We start from the raw sequence: 20,170 nt of genomic DNA on the forward strand, positions 1-20,170 counted from the left end.
CGTGCTTTTACTTCCCAACCACTGCTTCAAACAACAGACTGAGGGCTTTTTCTTTGAAGTCTCCTAGGAAACTTTTTACATCAGAGCAGGGACTTATTTCTACATATGCAACTACCTACTCTACCACAAGTGTGTTCAGTTCCTCCTCTGCTGTGACTGAATGTCACTGGGTACTGTTTGGATGTGAAGTCTGAAAAGGCCAAACGTTATAGAAATGGCAAATATACGATGAGAATGTGTCAGTCTCAGTCATTTAGTCTGCAGGTGTTCATTTGCACACAACATACTGTGTCCACAGGTATGGATTGAATAACTGGCAGGGTGCTTACCCTTGCCGAAGCCATCTAAGAACTCAAAGTCCACTGTCAGGGAATGTTGACCCTTTGGATAATCATTAGACCCTTTGGATAATCATTAGGCAATCACTATAACTAGCAGTTTATAACAGGGTTTGGGTACTTTAATAGCATAGCTGTTGCATATTCAAGATGTTTATACTATATTACAAAACTATTGTTAATAATAATAATAGCTTTGATCTTTTTAATTCTTCCTTTCTCATATTCTGTGTCTGTGTTTTAGGGGGAACGGGGGAAATATTTAAGGCAAAGTGTTCTTTATTTCTCAAAATTAAGACCTTCAGAAAAGGCAGATACAAAAGAGCAGAATATTTCTCTGAATTGCAAGAGTCTGTTTGTATTCCTTTTCCTCATATTGGAAGCCACCTGCTGAGGTGTCAGACTGGAAAAAGAAAGAAACTGTGCTCCAATGACCATGTTAGGATAAAATAAAAAGAAAGAAACCCCCTAGTCACAACAAACATTCAGTTAATATTATTTCAATTATTGATAAACTTTTGTACTTCTTAGTCCAGGATGTTTACAACTCATTATTTAATATATGTCTCCTTAAGGTCAAGAATGCATATATATATATATATATATATATATATATATATATATATATATATATATTTTGTTAATGGATACCAAAGGAGTTTGACCTGCATTTTGATCACCTGCATTTTGATCACAAGCTCTAATACCCTTTTTATAAACCTAGATATATAGTAAGCACCCACATGCTTGGTATTATCAGTGTAATTTCCATGTGATTATTCCCTTCTTTCTTTATGCTTTTCCCACACCAGCAACTGACTCAGGTGAAGTTTAAGCAATATTTGCACCAGTTACGTCACAGCTTTCAGAAAAGCGCTCCTTTCCCTTAAAGTACTTGTCACAAAATGCTGGAGTGCCTCACTGCGGTCTAGTCAGGATTTTGAGTTTGCTCACCTTTAAAAGCTGTTCCACCACAGTTACTTTTCATTCTACTAATGGTTATAATGTAATTATAATATAATTATAACCATCAGTAGAATGAAATCTATAAAAAGAAGGCTTTTTCTTTTTTCTTTCGCATTGGCATCTAAAACCTGAGCACTGAAGGCAAAGAGCAGCAACGTTTCTCATCTTCCCACCCCATCCAAGTTCTGAATTGCCATTAAGTAAATGTTGCTAAGCCATTCATTGGGGCTAGAAATAATTAAGACAAACAATTTAATCAGTCAAGGTTTTCAGATCTTACAGCCTGTTTTAGGAGTACTTTAAAAGCCATTCTGTGATAAAAGACCTTTTCTGAAGTATATCAAGAACTAGATTACAAAAGTCTTTATTAGAGTTGTTCTTGTTACTGCTAATTGTACAGTCGTGCTTATATATAGCTGTGAACTCTATGTGCAGAAAACCAAAGCAAATATTGAACCTTCCTTAGTACAAATTCAGAGACCCAGATCCAGGAGGCTTTAATCAAAATTCCAATTAACTTCAAGGACTTTTACTTGAGAAAAAATGCAAGGAGAATCTAGTACAGAAAAAAATTTACCATTTTAATTGCTGCTAGCCTGATTAAGTGATTCAGCTTCCAGTTGATACAAGCACTTACATTAATACAAAAAATTTATTAATGGTCATTTATATTCTACAAAGCTCAATCCTGCCAAAGATTTTTCCCACCCCCAGAAGACTGCAGCGAAGATCAGCATAGCTTCAAAACCACCCAGCACGTCCCCAAAGATACGCTGCTTGGTGAAGCTTCAAGAAACGACCTTACAGCAGAAGACAGCCCTGGCAGCCTCCCTAATGTCCCGGAGCCAGCAGCCCTGGGGAGCAGGACTGTCGGTGCCAGGTGCAAGGTATCGCTGAGCCAGTGGGTGAATCGGCCTCTAACTGCGGTGCTGAGTCTCAATTAGCAGTAGATGGCTCTCATCCTGCTGTTCTGCAAGCACAAGTCTGGTTCATTTGCACACTGCGGTTTCGGCAGGCGGCCTCCAACACATGGACACATCGCAGGAGTAAAGAGCAATAAACAGGCACAGTCGGTGCTGACCTGGGCCCAGGGAGCAGCCCAGTCTGCCCCATGGAAGCATGGAAGACACATGCAAGATGCACCGGGTATCAGTGTAGTTAAGCATAAAGCACCAGAAAAACTACCTTGTCCTTATGCTCACATCAATTAGTATTTTTAATGTTAGTTTCTTAAAACGAGTGGAAGGAATGCAACTGCCCCCTGCTGCCAGTTGGCAGCTCCTCAGCTTATCCGGAGCCCTTGGTACCAGCAGCCAGTGAACAGTGTGTTTAAATCGGTGCTGCTTTGTTCCTCATCCCGCTCTGATCTGCTCCCAGCACAAGGATTTCTCCACGCTGGATGGCCAGGGAGCCCCAGCCCAAAGCAATGCTCTGCCTCTGGGTGTTATACAGCAGACACAAGGAAAACAAACGTGGAAGTCCTCCAGCCTTGCCAAAGGAGCTAGTCCTAGAGGGTAGAGGAAAGATCATTTGGCCCAAGCAGAGGACCCTCTGAGAGCTCTAGTTGAGGTCTGTCATGAAGAAAAATACTTTCTGTGTCATTTTGTTTCCATCCGTAAACTTTTTGTCCAGTACGGGGTTTCTCCACCTCTTACACAGCATACAGCACAGTTGTACTGCAGCCTTCCATCCTCTTTAGATGTGAGCACCCAACACTGGTCTTTAAATGTGGCCATGCTTTGGTTACACATCTGAGGCCCCTAGAAGACTATTTTAGTGGGATGGTAAGCCAGAATCCCAGACTGTGTTCCTCTCAATCCAACACAGCTGGCACTTGTCCTTTAGTCTTAGGTCAATCTGGTGGGCAGCTGTTTTCCTCTGCACCTTGCCTCACAGCCAAGTGTGGCTGGGAACTGCCAGGTAGGTGCTTCTTCCCAGACTTCCTTGAAGAACTCAGCTACTTCCCAGAGCAGGATCAGTGCCAAAAATATCAGCTACCACTCCTTTTCAAGTGCAAGGGCAATACATACTGACTCACTGAATCACTTGCTCAATGCAAGACAAATCCAGAATTCACTGGGCCATGGAGCAGCTATGACATGATGCTTTCTTGGGCAAGATGAAATTTGTGTCCTAACCACAACCTCTGGCTGTGTGTACATGTCATCCAGTGCTGATTCATGCAAAATTCCTAAACATGTCCTAGTGAAGGTGCTGAAACACTGATTTCTGCTTTCCAAGAGAAACACTTATCTAGAGATCAGTCTTCCTTCTCTCTTGGCCACTTTGTCACATCAAGAGTGAACCTTCTGGTTTGGTACACAAAACACATACTTGAGATAAATTCCTCTACAGGAAGCTATAGTAGGATTTTCATTGCTCTGACGCCTAGACTAGAAGTGTGGGTGGGCAAGAGAAAATAAGTGCTTTTGTGGTTTGTTTTCTTTAAAAATATTTTTGTGGTTTCAATGAAATTGAGTTTTGTTGTTTCAATTAATTTGAGTTTTGTTGTTTTAGTGAAAGCCTGCCCATCTGTGGACATATGATATGCCTTTGAAAAGCCTTGGCTCCCACATGCTCTATGGAAACTTCTTCAGCTGTGCACTGCTTAAAACTTCCAAAGACTCCCACTCTCGTGTATGATCTTCTCCTGGCACCACCTTTGTTTGTAGAGCACCCAGCCCTAAAAATGTTTCTTTTCATGGAGGACTATTTGCACGTGAGACAGTGTATGTCCCCCTGTTCCTTCCTTTGTGAAGGTCCAGAGTGGCAATGCCCACTTCCTTCACCCCTGAAGCACTCTGAAAATTTTGAAAGATTTCAAAACCAGCTATGGGGCTAGAGCCAGTTTCACACTTAGCTGGAGGGTTCAGCATCTGTGCAGTCATGACATGAGTGGCATTTGGGGCCAGATCTGCTGCTTTGGTGCCAGAAGTAGGCTCCCGGCCTTTGTGTCAAGACTGGATTATGCCTTGGGATACTGAACCTGCGAGGTGCTCTCCACCCATTTTACAGACCTACGATATTAAACCATGCCCTGTCGTGCCATGCTGTGTGGGGTAGAGCAGACTGGGCTGCTGGAAAGAGTGTGTTACAGTCCGTCCAGGCTGAAGAGAATGCTTGGCTCACACCCTCCATTTGTGGGGAAGGGCTCTGACCACACAACTGCCATTTACACATATGCTGGATTCTGTGAGAGCACCTTTAAAGAGGCTTCTGCTCTGGTGGGTGCCTGACCTGAGATAATGACAGAAAAGGTAAAGGGAGAAGGAAGAATGCAGAACCCTAACTCCTAAGCTCCAGGGAGAGACTGAACTCCCCGCACTATCTGCCTGCTGCTTAAAGGCAACTCCCTGCTGCCTCAAGGCAGCTCTCTGCCCTGGATGATGATTTGTCCCTTGGGATGCCTCCTAATATCAGCAGAAACCAGAAACCAGAACACAGTCCCTGGGAGGCACCTCAGTGTCTTGCTCTCTGGATCTGAGAAGGCAGTTGCTGGGACCAGCATGAAGCTTGCAATTTGTGTGGAATATTTGTTCTCCTTGAAAATGTCCTATGTAAAAACTAACCACCACCTGATTTCTTCCTGAGGGAATGTCCTTTGGTACTTGGAAAGCCATTCCTGATCCTCATGCCTGACCACTTTCCTCACAAACCAAATGGAACCAAGCTTCTACCTCCTGAAAGATTAGAGTTCATGACTTGTCACCCAAGTGAGTCCTGTTGGTGCACAACGAACAAGCCAATGAGTCCCAGGAGAAGAGTGCAAATTGCAACAATGCACTGTGTCACTTGCTTTGCCCTGTCCCTTGGAAGCACTGTTTCCAAAAGTGACATGAAAAAAGGAGTTAACTCTCATTTGTTACTCAACTACTCTTGACTTGTTTTGTGTATTTGGGTTTATATATTTGGGCTCAGCAAAAAGCTGCTCCTCATCCTGTTCACAGAACAGGATTATTATCTGCTGCCTTACAGCAGGGTTATGAGGATCAAATAAGAAATTTTTGAAGCACTCGGAGAGGGATGAAAGGCATTAGAGAGTAACAAAGTGCCCTACCAAGTGCCTTTGCCTTATTTCCCTGCACATAGCAGCATCCGTGTGGGCTTTGAGCCGTGCCTGTTCATTAGGTGGCACTAGAGGCCCAAGATTTCACATGTGAGAGCGGTCTCCAGAGGGCTCTGCTGGGTCTGGACAGGGGTTTGCAGGCTTGGACATTTTGCTGCCCTATTGGCATACATTTTTCCTGGGGAAACATGCTGTCCTGACAAATAGTGGAAGAACACAGGCTTGGTATTGCAAGTGCGAAGTGCAACAATGGAGACTTCTGATACAGTTGTCCAGTACTGAAGTCTCCAAAAACTGCAGGGCGAGTCTGTAACTGCTTGGGGTAAATCCCATGCCTGGTACCTCCAGCCCACCCTGCTCACTCTGGTTGCACCAAGGCAGTGCAAAGGGGCTGGTGCTTTCCTCTGAGTTGGGAGACAGCAGTCAGTCCTCTCAAAGACCTCATCCATTCTCCATTTGCTTGTGGGGAGGCTGCAAAGATGATCCAGAGACATATGATCTTCCAGAAGAGGGCACCATGCCACTGTGCCTGCTCCTTTTGCCTCTGCTGCAGGACTGGCAGTGGTGCCTGGCACTTGCCCTGGGGCCTGGAGCCTCTTGTGCTTTTGAGTTAAAGATACACAACACATCTCAGGTTGTGCCTTTTCCACTGAAACATTCCGAGCTGAACTCGGGTTGTGAAAGTGCCTATGTTCTCTTACAACCCTTCCAGACACCTTCCTCCTCACCTTGATTTCCTTGGCATTTCCCTGGTTAAATGTTTACACAAGTTTTCAAAGCCAGGGAGTGTGTGGGCAAGATCTGGGAGTGCTTCCCTTGAACAATTTGGTTTGAGGTGTTTTAACTCCCTCCACCCATGCTGCCAGTTTTTCCTGGCCTGGCACCATCCTGGCTCTGTTAAGACACACCTGACTTGGCTGACAACTGACGCAGCTGTTCCCATCCCAGTGCTGCACTAGAGCTGAACCTGGGCTCCTCCACTCCAGCTGGCAGTGTAGTCATTCTCTAGCCGTGGGTCAGTAATCTGCAGTCTACTCAGTGCCCCTCTGTCTGAAGCTGAAAGATAAATGCCCTTGAAATCTGAAGTAACCACGATAATTTTATTTTGAACAGGAAAATGGACTGTTTTTCCCCTTATCTAATTGATTAGGAATGTCAAATATTCTTTTCTGTTCTCTGTGCATGCCTCTTACTTATGGAGGAAGCAGCTGGTCTACCAAATGAGCCAAACACTTTTTTTAACTAGAAAAATTGAGCTTTCTTTTGGGACTTGGGGGCCTGTATTTCATTGTGAGTTGACAGATAGAATCAATCTCTCTGCTTTTCCTTCTTTGTCCTGACATGTCTCTGGGAAATGCCTGCCATGTCCTTGCTTCAAAGAAAACTGCAGGTGTCTGGGAGAATGGGGGTGAGGAGGGGTTGCTGGGGCAGTCAGGCTAATGGAATATTCACAGCTCAGGAGCCACATCTGGGCAGCTGATTGACACCAGAAAAAAATCTTGGCTGTTGTCTGTGTGGATTTCTGCTTCTATATTTGCACATTGCTGAGCAGTACTAGATGCAGCAGTTACTGTCTAGAGGATATTAACTTTGCATCCGTGTGACTTTCTAACTCTTTCTGTAATGGGCTTAAAATGGAGTGTATCTTCCCATTTTTCTCAGTAGACAGTTATGCTTCCCATCTAAATCATTCAGCCTTACACTGAACTTCAGAAAAACCTTTCTTAGGAAGAGCCTGAAACTGTAGTGTGGGTAGATTTATTTCTGACAAAAACTGTTGTTTCAGCAAGATTGTCAGGTACAACACTATCTGCTTGCAAAACCCAATAGAAAGTTGGTTCCCAGTACAGTTTGGCCAAATGGGTGATTCAACCCCCTTAAAAGATGTAGGACTCTGTAAGATCACTACTCATTGTAACCTCTGAAAGTTCGTGTCAAGAAAGTTGTCAATAAATAGAATTATTTTGTAGGAAAACTTGTAAAAAATAAAGGAAAAATTGATAATCAGTGTTACAGATGTCACCATAAAGCTGTCACTATGCTTGTGCCTCATCCTGAAGCAGACTGCTGCAGCTCTTCCTGGCCATGGCCAGTGGTTGTCATAGACTCCTAGGTTTGGGTTGGAAGTGACCTTTAAAGGTCATCTAGTCCAACCCCCTTGCAATGAGCAGGGACATTTTCAACTAAAGGAACCAGAGACCTGTCAAAGCTAACCGTGAATGTTTCCAAGGAAAGGTCATTTACCACCTCACTAGGCAACATTCACCTCATAAAGCCTTCTATCTAACCTAAATCAATCCTCTTTTACTGTTGGTAGTTATTAGTTTGTAATGAGGGGATGTACAAAAGATGTGGTGATGAAAACATTAGGAAGTAATTTTATCTCCAGTGGCATCTCTGCTCACCAAAGGAGAGAGGAGCATTGGGTCATGCACTGGTGGATAATTGAACTACTGGGGTTGGCATCATCTGTAGGAGGTTTATACCTGAGTGAAGGGAGCAGGGAGATGCCAAACAGATGGAGTAGTGTCCTACATCTCCTTTCATAAATGTTCATGTGGCTTCTCAGCACTCAGCCACAGCAGATGTCACCACCGTTGCTTCCTACTTTCTGTGATACAGATGAACTTGACAAGTCTTCATCATGCATCCCAGATGTGTACCTGGTACAAGTGGGGGACAGAATAAAGCTAGGGATGGACTTTCCCTGTCAAAATAGCACATATTCCATGTGACAGGTTGCTATGGGAAGTGATCATTCTGATAGTCACCTTGAAAATACCTCAGTTTTTTGAGCTGGCATAGCACTGACACAGCCCTGAACGAGGTGCCCTGACCAGCAAAGCCCACTGTCGGGGTTGAGGTTCCCCGAGATTCCCCTCGGGGCAGCCGTTCCCCGAGGAGGTGAAATCTTCCCCCAGGGTTGCTGTTCCCTGGGTATTTTCCTGGGGTTGCTGTTCCCCCAAGGTTTTCTGTCTTCTTTGTGCCCTGAGTGTTTCACACCGAAGGCAGAGACGACACTGTGAGTCCAGCAGCTCAAGTTATCAAGGTTGTTTATTTCATATTATCTAACAGTTCTTGTTCGGCTTTGCAAGGCGTCCCCAGCAAAGCAAGGCACGCCGTTGGACTGGCGCTGGGCTGCCGCTGGACTGGGGCGGATCGGAGAGCCCCGTACCTTATGTACCGCACTCCCGACCCAACCACAGTCCAAGACGTATTTATTGTTTACAGAACATTACCAATACTAACTTGCTACGCTAACATGTCAGTTCTATTCTAAACCAATCTCTAAAGTCCAAATCAGCAAAAGATGGGGGATGAGAACAAGAACAAGGAAACTAGGGGCCACTCCCCAATTCCTCCATCTTGTCCTCTCAGCCCCGTATACTATGAATCCTAATCTCTATATGTATACTCTATAACAAACTACTATCTACTTCAAAATTCTTAGGATCTGTGATTCTTTCTTCATGTGAGCATTCACTTCCATGGATAGAAGCTAGAATCAGAGTCCTTCTGGGCTCTGTGGGAGGCTGGCTGACCCCCTTGTACAGATCCCAGACCCCCCTGTACAGCCCCCTTGTACTCCAGGGCTGTCAGAGGGATCCTCTGGACTCCAACAGCCCACAACTTATTTTCAGAGGTCTCCAAGTCTGAGTCCTGAGGAACATTAAAAATGGTTTAAAGAGCATATACACAGCCTAACCTGAATATACTCCTTTTGTATTGTAGTTGTCTGGTGCTTCCAAGTGCCATTTGAAATGTGGATTCATGGTTGTTATCAGGGCTATGGTCAGAATGACACTCTTAAAACTGAATATTCATTGGTAACTGAGCTGCTGGATGCTGCTTAATGATCTTGTAATGACCAGGGAGCTGAAAAAACTTGATTTCACCTGGTCTGGCAGAAAACACTGGGATTTGTTTAATCAGCTAGCCAAATAACCTTCAGCATCTGCTCCCTTAACAGAAGAGGCCAAGCAACAAGCACTTGCTGGATAAAAGTTTCCACCAAGGTCTCACTGGCATGAGGGAGATCAGCCAGCAGTGCTACTCTTCATCACTGAGACCTGGTGTCCAGGGGCTGCCCTGGATATAGGAGCAAATATGGACATCCTGGTTGTTCCCACCAGGCATGAGGACTCCTGTATCTACACAGCAATTTGGCCTAAGTGTTTGGATTTGTCTTTTCCAGGTTTTTACTTGTATTTACTTGTATTTACTTGTATTTACTTGTATCAGGAGCTGGTGAATTGCTAAAGATTTGGCAGCTGATAAAAACAAGTGCCCTGCCAGAGCCAGGGAAAACCCCAGCAACTCTTTGCTCTGTGTTTTGAGGTCCCTGAAGGACATATTCTTTGACAGCACTGTTGGAGGACAAGGCATACTCTGCATGTTGAGCAAGATGGATTTTGCTGAGACAGTGGTTCTCATGATCAAGTTTAAGCAACAACTGTAGCTGTTAAATAAATCAAGAGAGGAGCTGTGTTCCTGGGCTTGCTGCTGCTTGTCGTACACTGGTACATTGTTCTCCTGAGGTGGGATTCACTGTTCTTGGCATTTGCCAGCTAAAAATTAAGCACCTTAAATTGAGCTGAGTGAAAATAAAGCAGTCAAACACCAATAGCCCTTTTCTCCTTCTCTAGACAAAAGAGAGCATTGAGCACCACCACAGCATGATTCATCCCAAACTTCAAAAATTTAAGCCAGGGAATCAAGTTCTTTTTCTGGACATGCCCATCTCTCTCTGTAGATTATTGAGGGAGATAAGACAGCTGGCTGAGAATTCAGAGCCAGTGTTTAGACATCTATTGTATGGTGAATCCCACTGATCTCCACCACATGGATTTGGGAATGCATGGAGGGCACAACAAACACAGGGCCAGTACAAACACTCAGACTTCTGCAGGGCTGCATGCTATGTTCTAGCTCTGCCCCAATTTCCTCCCTAACTCCCACTAATGTGTCTCCAGCACCTCTTTGACATGGTTGACTTTGTTCAGAAACCATCTTTCACTGACCAAGAGGGTGGTCAGCGACATCACTCTGACTGCTGATATGACTGACCACATACACCCTTGTAGCAGGGAACAGGTTCATCTTCTGATGGGAGAAGAACAGACCAAAACAATGCCAAGAAGATCTTACCTTCACAAAGCATTTTTTTTTTCCCAGAACACAAATCCTTACTCAAAGGCAGGAATTGATGTTTGTGCCCAGACAATGCAGGTAGGTGGGATCTTGGATCTGGTTTTTCTGGATCGCCTCAGGAATGTCAGTGCACAAAGTCAGTCCTTGAAACAAATGAGTTTGCTCAACTTCAGGCGTCAGTGGGCAAGTACACCAAATACCTACTAGACCTGCCACCTGCTGCTCCACTGCTGCATCTATCCCTCTTGTCTTGTGCCGGGACAAGGCTAGCCAGTTGAGTGAGCTGTTGACTGAGCATTGAGCCACTGGGTCCATTTAGCCCAGCAGTTTGTGTCCTCATGTAAGGAAGTAGAAATCTGAGGACACACATATACAGCTGAAGTGATGTCATTTTGTGTACAAAGGCCTCAGTTTGGTTTAAAGAAGGACAACTCCTTTCTTTCTTGCACCTATTATTCAATCAGCAATCCCAACAACCCTCAGACAAAAGAGATATGGATCTGATCAGCCCCTTGGAGACTGTTGATTGAGACTGCCAACAAATGAGAGGCATGGTATCTCAGATGTTAAATTTTTCAGGAAAGATGTTAGAATAAACAAAACTAGTTTTACTTGGATTCCTCTGCAACACAGAGATTTAAATACAGTCAGCTGGGTGCCAGTGACACTGTCATTAGGAAGAGAAATCCTGAAGGAAAGAAAACTGACCGCAAGCCAATTGAGAACTGAAGAGCCAAGGTGCAAGTAACAGGCGTTCTTCTCGTCCCAGTCTGGAAACCTGGACAGAAATGTCATGAAGACATTCATCCCCCCATATTGCTCTCTTATGATTTTATATTTAATCTGGCAATAAATCAACATGTGTGGTACGGCTGCTGTGATTAGTTTGTCTGGATGCGTTCATAGCCTGAGCATAGTTACACAGCAGTGGTTTGGGATGGCTACCTAGCTTACCTAGGGAAGATGTTATCCTGCAAAATGGTGGGAGAGGTCAGGAGAAGTGCTCGAGGGCCTGCTGCTCCCCACAAGAAAGCTGAGGGAGAGGCAAGCAGCCCAACCACAGGGCCCTCACTCCTCCACAGTGCTGGGAATGGGCAATCCATGGCAGTGGGGATGAGAAGTAGCTCTGAAGTGCAGATGCTCCCGGGAGCCAGTTGTGCTTACCGACCCCCACACAACAGGGGAGAAAAACAAAAACTAGCTCAGGAGAGCCTTGTTGTGAGAAGGAAGTATTATTTAACATGCATTGTGTTGGGAAAGGAAAACAAGGGTCCTGGCCCTGGGCCAGGTCCATTTGCCTCTTTTTTTTTTTTTTTTTTTTTTCCTCTTTTCTATTCTTCTGGGCAATTGTTCTACTGAGGACAAATTTTTTGGTTTTTTTTTTTCTTTGTTTTGTTTTCTTTGGTGGTTTTGGAGTTGACAATACACGGGGTAATTACTTGGTGCTTTTCCTGTGTTTTGGCACAGGGTCTGCCCAAACGCTTGGCTGTGTTTCCTGTGGCAGAGACACCACTGCCATGTCCACTGGCACCAGTACCAGCAACAGTCTGTGGGTTGCATCATCAGTTAAACAGGGGCTTCTCAACTGCCCCAGAGCTGGGGGACAGGAGGGAAAGGCAGAAGTGTGGGCAGAGAAGTGAGTCAGTGTGGAAAGGCAGCACACATTTCTGCAGGGTGACTCACCAGCCCTTAGAAAGAAAAAAAAAAATAATAAAAATTCCAGCCAAATTCTTTCAGGGAGATAAACAAGGTCACACAGCGTGGCAAGATCCTGTTTACCTGAGACAGGACGTCTTTGCAGAGCCTGTGCTGGAAGCAGGGATATATTGACATGACTGAGGGTGGCCAATTCAGGGAAATGGGGCTGGGGACAACTCTCAGCCTGAGGACCCTAACTTCACCACAGCAAGGACGGGATGAAACCTTGCACTGGGGTGGATGGTCTGGTCTGTAGAGGCTCTCCCTGCTTCCCTGTGGCTCTGCCAGGAGGGAGAGCAGGAGGAAAACGACCACTGGGAAGTGATGACAGGGCTGTGCTGGCACTTGATGCTCACCTCCAGCCCTTGCCATGCTGGTGGCCTCGGAAGATCTGACCCACCACTGCCCACTTGCCTGTATCACATCATGAGTGAGTGCTTTCCTCAAGGCCCCACTGGGAAGGCCCAGTGGCCACACAGTAAATTAGAGCCCATTCCAGACGCTGACTGAGTGTTTTTTCCTGATAACGTGTGTGAGTGTATGTCGCTTGTCGCTTGGGTGAATATCCTGTTCTTGCGATGGGCCAGGGAAGCGGGAGGCAGCCGGCGGGGACAGACTGGGACGGGACACAGGGCAGTGTGCCGGGATTTCACATTCCTGGCATTCCTGTCTTGACCTGCAACTGCAAAACAGCCCAGTGGGAAGAACAGGTACCCACTGGATGGGAAAGCCCCGCTCTTTCCCACTGGAGTCTGTGCATAGGGAGGACAGGTATATACAGGAGCAGAAGTTACCCTGTGTGAGCACTTGAATTCAGCTCACAATGAGCATACTTCTGTTGCTCCTTCCTCTTCCACAATCTCCAACTCATCAGCCAGTCTGCATTTCTCACTGTATCCAGACAAGTGAAGGATGCTTGGCATTTTCCCTACTCTCAAGTGGCTGTTGGGAACCATCATGATAATGAAGGAAACCACTCTCTCTTAGCAATGCTTCAGCTCTTGGGGGTGCAGGAAAACCCTCAGAGCCCTGCTTCATTCCCAAGGAAAGCACAGAGCCTAAGAGTGCCCCTTCATTGGCTGCCTCAACGTGTTCCCAGCTCCTCCACCCTTGCAGAGGTGAGCCAGGATCAGCAATTCAGATATTTCTAGACCTCTTTTGTTTCTTTCTTTTTTGTTGTTTGTTTTTGTTTGGGATTTTGTTTGTTTGTTGTTGTTTTGTTTTGTTGGGGTTTTTTTTTTCCCTTTTTTCACTGACACACCAAACCAAAAAGGGCCAATGCTGACCTTCAGCCAAAGCTATGTCATGATGGTTTTGTCCCACACTCAAATCACAATCCTTGGGTCTTGCACAACCAAGCACTTGGAAAACAGAAAGAGTTTTCTTCCTTTAAAGCACACTCCTGTTCCACCTACTCGAGCTTCCCACTTTTCCCTTTCACAGCCTTCTGTGGTTTGGTCATGTGCCCTTCTCAACGAAACAGGCACATGTCATAGTCCCACTGACTATTAAAAAGAAGGAGACTCCCTGGCTCCCATCACCATCTGCACACACATGTGTTGTTGGAAGGGGAAGGGACCCCAGGGAGGACAGAGGACAGTGCCTTTGATCACATGCAGAACACTGTTTTTGAGGAATTGAAAGCATGTTATGTCTGCAAGATTGCAAAAAGCCCAAAACAACCAAAAGATGCTTCTACATCTTTGGAAGTGGCCACCACAGCCATTTTTAGGCCTGGGCAGGGTTTTGGCAAGCTCTCGAGGGAGTCCTGGTCACAGACCTCCCCGCAGCCATTGGGAAGAAAACCTGCCGTGTGCAGTTTCCATACCCATGGCTGGGCATGCAGCAAGGGTCTCAGCCTCATCCCAGCGCTTGGTGCCTTTGTCCTGGCAGTGGTGGGGTGGGGAGCTGGTGAGGTTTGGGGTTTGCTTGTTTCTTGTGGGGGTGGACACTTGCCACAAGCACTGATTTTGGTAGGTCTGTGTGTTCCTTTGCTGCAATGCTGGTGAGGGAATTCCTGTAATACCAGGTCAGGGTATCTATGGGACTGCAGTCAGCGCCAGCTAAGGTGCCTTTGCTCAGCAGGGAGGCAGGTCCTGCTGTTGCAGGACCTGTTTTTGTAGGGAAGAGCTGCTGTGCATCAATCCAAATTTCTTCCCATCATGGAAGGCCTTTTCACCCCTCCCTGGGAGGAGACTAAGCCATGCTGCAGAGCCGAGCTGAGTGCAGGACAAGGCAAAGGGGGGTTCTGCCCTTTGAACTCAGCCACCAGTGCTGCACAGAGGCTCCCTGCAGAGCTGTTTATTCCTAAATTCATTATATTCAACCTCTGAAAAATGTCTTTCACACCTGTAGCTGAGGAGAGCCCTGTTATTGGGGAAAAGCAGGAAGATTTTGGACAACATGTTAACAAGTGCCTTAAAAACACATTTGGGTCTGTAGGAGAAAGAGTGTCAAGATCTGACACTTGCTGGCAAAGTCAGTCCCATCCTGAGATTGCCTGGCAAGGGGCGTGCATGTGTCCTGTACTGCCCAGAGAAAAGGTCCAAAGATCAGGAACTTAATCAGAGGCACAAAAGCTCCAGTCACTCAAGGATTTCAGCCCAGCCCAGAGTTCCCAAGCAATCCAGCTCCTTGGGAATGGGAAAACCCCAGCAGGGATTTGCTGGACACTCAAAGGATTACAGTCTGAATGACTAAACCTGTTAGGTCACTCAAATGATCTGCTTCCTTTTATGGTCAAAATCAAGTGTCAGAAACTCTGATTTCCTCTTTCCTTAGAGCTGGTTTTTCTCAGTACCACAAATCAGAGGATGCAATGCTAAAATTAAGTGTCTGAAAGCACATGCACGGTGTTGCAATCTTGCTGCCTTGCCTACTAGTCTGTGTAATGCATGAGTTGGGTAATAAACAATAGAGGTTGGAAATAGCCAGTACTGAGATTTCCTCTTTCAGCTGCAGAATTGTTTCCTTGACTGGTGCGTGCATAAACCAGGTGGCAAAATGCTTGCCCCGACCACATTTCCTGGCAAGCAAGAGGGGTCTCTGGGTGAGGGGTGGAAAAGAGTGAAAGAAAAAGTTCCCAGAAAGCAAATCTTTCCTTTGGGTTTTACCTTCATCATCCCACTCCTTTACAAGTTCACTGTGTCTCTCCGTAACTGGTTCTGGCAGCTCCTCACAAAATTAAAATTCTCAGGTCCTTTCCAAACCTGTGGATGGGAACTCTCGGCATCCCATACCAGCGATGGAGAGCTGGGATGCAGATGCCCATATCCAAGAACCTCTGCTAACTTCCAAAACTTGGTGCTGTGACCTCTACCATGCAGTGACATGTACATCAGGGAGCCAGGTCCTATCAGTACTGGGGAGCAGCAGTCCTTGTTGCTCTCCCCAGTTCAAGCACTGCAGTGACCATCTCTCTTAGCCTGCAGAAGTGCCAAGTGCAGAACCTTCTCTGGCTGAGCACAGCCATCCAGGTCTCATGAGGCCCTTGTTTTCCTCCACTCTGGTTCCATAAGGACTGGTCATTCACATGTGAAGTTCAAGACCCACCCACTTTACTCACAGCTCACATTTGTGACACTTTGGATTCAAAGCCACAAGTGTTCCAAATGCAAGGGACAGTGCCAGCAGTGATGGCATCTTTCTCCATCTGCACTGCAACACAGACAGTGTATCACAGTGGGCACAGCAGCACTGTGCCAGCTCCCAATTTTTTCTGCCCAAGGGCCTCCATTTCCTGGATGGGTGTGCATATGCACCCAGACTTCTTGGGGAATTTTTAAATACAAGTTGAAAAATATTGATATTTTCCAGCTAGGAAAAAAATCTGCTGTTGCTGGTTGTCCTTCTTCAGAGACTAGTGGTGTCTGGCCTCAGGGAGTCTCCAAGCACCCAAAGTTTCTCCTACACCCTTCCACTCAACACTGGTCTTTCCCAAAACAGAAAAGCAACTCTTTAACCTAAAGTACTCCAATCAGCTAACCTCTTGCTTGGAAAAAACCACACAGGATGAACTTGCTATGAAGTATTCCACTTTCTAGGTTAGAGTGAGAAGGGAAGGCAACACGATTTAGTCCTGGGTTTGGGGGTTGCACCTGGCTTATCGTCTATATTCAAAGTGGGAAACTGGAGCAGGTTTTGTGTCCCACATGGCAACAGCATCTAGCTACTCCTTCCTGGCCAAGAGCTTTGAAATCATCTGCAAGACCTGAGCAAATAAATAAGTACAACAATAGGTCACAGCATACCCAGTGGGACTATCCATGGAAAAGGGAAAATACATATGATAGGGAATAAATTGCAGATCTCGTTCAGCTGCCCCTTTCTGTTTCATTTAACACACTTGAAGGTGGCCATGCTGGGAAAATACCTTGTTCAATTACTGGGCTGTTCACACCTGCTTCAGTAGAGCAAGGACAGCCTCAACCCAGCCAAACCTGAATGTAAGGAACACCCATTTCCGTCCTTTTACAGCGATCTGACTGCATCTCACTGCAGCTGGAGAGATGCTCTGATGTGTAAAGCATCTCCCATACCTCCCAGGAGACAACCTGCACCACTGTCTGTCACCTTGCTGCAGCAGGCACTGGTCCTGCCCTTCACAGACCAAGAGCCTCATCTGGATCTGTTCATCCTTCTGGGAGGGAGCTGCTCCTCATCCAGCTTGGGATGTTAGAAAGCAGAGTCTCCTGTGAGTGAGAGGTGTGCTCCTGCTTTGCTCCACTGGCCAGAACTATCTCAAACTTTCCAGGGCAAGGCTATGCTGTGATTGTGGTATTTTGTCCATGGCTACCAGGTTTATGGGACACCAGGGGGACCCCCTTTTCCTCCTATCCCCCTCCCAGTAAAAGCATTTTATTTTTCTTCTTAATTAGTGGAAAAAATTCCTGAACCTGTCAGAGGGAAGGAAGGTCTTTTCTCTCTGTCTCTCCTCAGTCAATTACTGAAATACAAACAATATCCATGGTCACAGTGAAATATTTTTTCCATCTAAATAACACCTCTGCAGATTTTAAAGGCACAGACCACTTTGCACAGCCCCTTGGCATAAGAGAAGCCCAGGAGGCATTGTAGGCACCCTGTAGAAATGCAGGCACTTCCCAGAACTTTTCCTCACAGGCATCAAGCCAGTGTGTGCAGCTTCATGATAAAACCTCCTGCCCTCCTTTCTGGAAGAAGCTAACACCCCAGCATGCCCAAATGTCAGCTCTCCCAAGCACCCTCTCAACATGTTGATATCCATGAGGCTTGCTGACATCCCCACCCAAGGCCTGGGGAGTCCTGAAATCCTCTCCATGGGAGGGATACAGGTGTGAGAAAGGGCTTCTTTCTGGGAGCAGACCTTGGTTCAGTCATCAGCACTTTTTCTGCGCCGACTTAATTTGTCTCTGATGTTGTTGCTCATAGCTGAAGAGACCAACAGTAGCTGAAACCATCTCCTCTGTCCTTCCCTGGATCTGTGCTGAGATTCCTGCTGAAAAATCATTTGTTTTCATGCAGAAAACAGCCAAGCAGGGCCTGGGTTTGGGGGCCAGAGCCTGCCTTCACTGACTGAATTGGCCAGCTTTGGCCAGGGCCAAAGGTCAGGACATTTGGGAACCTGGAAGTTTCCAAAGCTGCTAGGACAAGACTTATGGCCAAGCTGCTTGCCTGGTGTTTCTGCACTATCCATTGAATTTTTGCAGCACGCAAAAAAAAAAAAAAATCACAGCAAACATTTAGAAAAGTGCATTGACTGTCAAACCACAAACCTCCCTGTTGCCTGGGTCCCTGCCATGTTTGGGTTGCTGCTTAATCCCTTGCAAACAGCTTTATTGAGATAGTAATAAAAGAGTAATAAAAAAGGGGGTTGTTTCCCTTGAGGCTGCCTTTACTCCAGACTTTGCTGTGAATCCAAGGCAGTCCATCATGCCAGAGTCCTATCTGGAATCTCCCTGACTGGGGGAGGAAAAATAGTAGGTGAGCCCTGCCATAATTTTATATTTTGGTATCTTTAATCTCCTGGCTCCTCTGCCAAGAGCTTCACAGATCCACTGCTGTGTCTGTTAACTCCCTGTGTTAACTTGGTGTTTGCACTTCCCTGCAGGGAGGCTACAGCATTTGGGGTTACTTCCTGTTCCTCTTAGCACTCAGTTTTTGTGGGGCTCTGCTCTGTGACAAAATCCACAAACAGCTGAGGCTGCCTGGCTTCCTTGCAGTGTTTTTTAAGATGGGAAATTCCCAAGCCTGCAACAAGTTCATTTGGTCATGGGCAGATCATGGATCAGGGAGGGGCAGTACCCTTTGGTCACGGGCTGTCTGAAGGCGAGTGAAGAACAGCTGCATGCTCAAGCAACAAGTTTTTGTTGTGGGGGTTTTTCCTAAATAGCTTTCAGTTCTTCACATTTTCCTCCTTCTTTGTACCCTGCTTTTCTCTTGGCATAGCTGGCTTCTCCATCCCTGGGGCCTACCATATGTTGGTGCATGGACAATGAGATGGGGCCACACTCCAACACATCCCTATCCCACTCTGGGACAAAGAGGAAAAGCACTGGTTTCCACTGAGCTATCTCCAGCCAGGTCTGGATTGTGGGCAGGTGAGGCAGCAGGACACAGTGGCTGTCATGGTGGGGGCACAGCTTATGCCAGGGAGGCATGAGCTGAGCACAGGGAGGAGAACACGTGTGTGGGCTTTATGCCACATGGCTGGGCTGGAGAAGGCTCTTCCTTTGAGCCACAGCCAGATGTGGGGAGAGTTTACGTTGTTTGTATTCCTGAGCACCAATAAAATAAGCAGTGAATGGTTTTCCTGGGCCTGTTCTTGCAAACTGATTTTTCACTTCATTTACCCATGAAACAGATTTTGTGTTTCAAACTGTCAGTGCTAAAAACCAGGAAGTCTGGCTCTAGAACACAGCAGTTTGCTTCTTGTGCCCTGCCTTGCTCTCCCATTTGTGTGCCACTTTCAGGAGCTGTGCTATCATGGGAGGATCCATTGCTGCAGCCTCTCTTAACTGCCATGGATGCATTTCTTCCATTAAAATATGGACCTCCTGTTGAATGACATATCCTGAGACTGGGCCTTTAGGTAAAGTAGCAGTTGTGCAATTAAACCAGGGACAGTTGCCAAAACTCCCCAGCACCTCTGAGATCACCTGTAGCAGTGGGTTCACCAAGCTGCAGGAGACATTTTCCAGCAGCATGCTGCCAGGATTTATTTCCTGAGCCTGGCTTTGTGGGGTGAGTGTAAATTACCTGCTCCAGCCTTAAGAGGCACAGGTCCCTCCCTCCTATGCTCCACACTGAGCTGTGCTGAATGCACACTTAGGGTGCTGTGCTGAGCAAGCCCCTGGACAAGTAGCTGCTGCACATGGGTATGAGGTGCTGGGCACAGGGTGGCTCCATGTGCCAGGGCTTGCAGCCTTTCAGCACCAGTTTATTTCAAGCTGTTAAAAGCAGAGACTGCACTTGCAAATGGGGTTGCCTGGGGACCTCCATGGACAGACAGTGTGCTGGACCCTGGTACACTGAGCCGTTCCTCTCACTCCTCAGTCCAGGATGATGCTCCCATGCTTCCTGTGCCTTGTACCCCTCTTTGCACTCTTTTCTTCTCAAAGTCCCTGCTGACAGGCCTCCAGCCCAAAGAAATCTCATGCCAAAAATCTTTCTTTCCCCTGAATTACCCTCTGGAAATCAAAGTGAGGATTGTGATTTTGCCTGTGTTTTCATTCTTGGGAGCAGATAGAGCTCACTGTTTTGAGGATGAGAGAAAACAGGTCATCACCCCAAAATGACCCATGTCCAGCAAGGTGCACACCTGTGAGCATCAAGTTTATCCTTTAAGGACATCCTGGATTACTCCTAGACACTGATGTCCTCAGGTTCACCACTGCAGCACAAGTCTCTGCTTGGGTCTGCATTCCTCACAGCAGAGCCATGGACTGAGGATGCTGTGCATTTGCTAGGGGGA

Source organism: Prinia subflava, chromosome 4 (assembly GCF_021018805.1).
Source record: "Prinia subflava isolate CZ2003 ecotype Zambia chromosome 4, Cam_Psub_1.2, whole genome shotgun sequence".
Lineage (NCBI taxonomy): Eukaryota > Metazoa > Chordata > Aves > Passeriformes > Cisticolidae > Prinia > Prinia subflava.